This window comes from Ammospiza nelsoni, chromosome 6 (assembly GCF_027579445.1).
Source record: "Ammospiza nelsoni isolate bAmmNel1 chromosome 6, bAmmNel1.pri, whole genome shotgun sequence".
NCBI lineage: Eukaryota > Metazoa > Chordata > Aves > Passeriformes > Passerellidae > Ammospiza > Ammospiza nelsoni.
Genome location: NC_080638.1, coordinates 19,036,885 through 19,039,471, shown reverse-complemented (window position 1 = coordinate 19,039,471; position 2,587 = coordinate 19,036,885).

Here is a 2,587-nt window from a genome sequence, read left to right as displayed (position 1 = left end):
CTGAATTTAGTGGACTGCACAACACAACGATAATCATTACCTCATAAGAGTTGAGAGAAAAGCCTTTGCCTTGAGAACAGCACAGTAAGTTTTGTGATTATCTGCAAAGGAGACCTTCAGTAGAAAAAGTTAAATTGAATATCAAGATTTTATAGGTGAGATACACTGGAACCTCTTTTTACTACTTAAGAATCTAGAATATTATAATGTTACATGAGAGAAAATGTACAAAATTTTATTATGAACTCTTAGTGATACTTATAAATTCAGCTTGGAACTGCTAGAAGGGAAAGTGATTTCGCATTATTGATGACAACATTGCATGTTGTATTTCCTCGGCCACCCTAATCAGTGTCAATGTAATGGATTCATGTGACCCACAACAAGCTGGCTCAAAGGAGGGTCTAGCTTGATGGAGCTTCAAGCCGTACTGTGTGCAAAGCACTCAGTACTAAGTGTTCTACAAATTATAAAAGAAAAAATCATTTAAACCTTTCAATCTGCAGCAGTAACAGCAAAGTTGAAGTACAACACAGAGCCTAGAGAACAGGTTGAAGTGACTCTTGTATAGCTCCAATGTGGCTACATGCAACCCAAACCATTCCTAACACAGTGAAAGGCTTCTCTCGCTTTTTTCACATGCAGTCAATATCTTCTCTTGATCTGATCCACCTTCACTTGTGTGGGATAAAACTGAACTGATTGCCTGGGGACTGAAACTCCGTATGAAAAACAAGCCTGTCAAACAGATTTTAACCAAATTTTGTCATAAATCTTTCAGCAAACTGAGTTAGTGTTCAGCTGGGAAATGCTTCAGCTGCTGATGTATGCAGGGTAGGCTTTTCCCCCTTGATTCTTGCCTGAGAAAAGGAAGACTCTCATTTAGCAATGTTGAGTATATAACAAGGAAAACAGCTTTTCAACAGATGCAGGCAATTCTCTGTCATCGGGAATCTCTGAGCCAAGAAGGGATGTTTGCCTAAATGATTTGCCCTAAATGTAAATTGGTAAGTTACATGAAAAAAGTACAGGATAAAATATGTATGAGAGCAGAGTCTGGGATATAGAGGAGTCTGATTCAATGGAAGTGATTACCTGATAGTTTCAAGTCTTTGAGTCAAGAAATGTACTGTTTGGAATACCACTGACAAAGCATGGGACTTGCAGGTTTCCTTCTGTGCAGCCCAGCTGAGTTATGCTGAACCGCTTTGAAATTCGCCAGCGTAAGAGACCTGGGTTTCCTGGAGCCTTGAATTCAATCCAAAACCTGCAAGAAAATAAAGCGCTCCCCACCTGTTTGCAAGAATGATTCAGAGAGAACAAATGAGCATACAAAGGAGTTCCAAAACTGCAGGATCCACACCATAAAAGCAAACTTACTTTTCCTGTTTCTCTTCTTGTTGGACAGAAACACAAAATGGAGATGAACAGCCTTCTGGACCATGTTTGTTTCAGAAGGCTTAAGAGCCCACTACATGCTATGAAACATATGTCAAACTTTAGACTGTAGAGAGTAATTTCTTTGTTTATTCTTGTGAAGACAGGAAAAAGTCTCCTCATTTCATGGCAATATTTTCTCTATCAGAAATGTTATTGCATTGATAAGGCTAATAATGGAAAACAGCCCTTTGTGTCAATATTAATCTGAGATAAATGTCAATAAGAATCCCTGCTTCACCTTCAATTTCCAAAGGAGTCAGCTTTTTACAGAAATAATTTTTGCATCCATTTCCATGATCATATAATTAGTTCAATAATGGACAATATTTCTTCAAATCTCTTCAGCGTCCACTGCATAGACAGTGTAAACTTCTCAGTTCAGATCTGCATTTGATGTGTTCATTACTGCCTATTTTAATTGATCCAGTGCAGTTTTCTATCTATAATATCCAAAATTCTTCCCAGAAACTTTAACAACATTCCTAAACTATTAAGAGAAATATAAAAAGAGACAACTGTGCTTTATTGTGTTGTATAAAAGTAATCATAGCTCTTCTACTCCAAATTTGTATAAAGGCATCAGCCCATAAGCATGTATTAGAACTAACCACACTCAGAATGTCACATCTAGTGTGACTATTGACATTCACTTCTTACTTTCCTAATCAGCAGATTACAAAAATCAGTTTCAGATCTGAAATCTACATGTGATTCTCTCTGTTCAATTTATTATTAATAGTTCAGACTCTACCTTCATTTCATCAGAAATAGTTAGCACTCAAAAGAAGTGAAGAGTTAGAACATGTACAGTCAAAATTAGACATCATCTGCAACAATTGCTACTAGCGTACAACATCAATCTCCTACTGAAGACTGACAGTGAAACTGCCATGGGTAGTATTTGCTTGATGATGGCAACAGAAAAGAGCAGAATAATCTTTTCATCCCTAACTCTGCAAGTCATTTCAGGTCATGGCAAGAAAGTTCAGTCCATACAATTCTTATTTTCAAAGCATGAACACACAACACCAGTTTTCAGCCATTTGCAGCAACTGACCAAAGCAGATAAGGATTTTCATAGTTTTCAGATCAATAAAGCCGAAAACTGACTATAAAAAGGTCAACAGACAATTCATCCACTGACGTG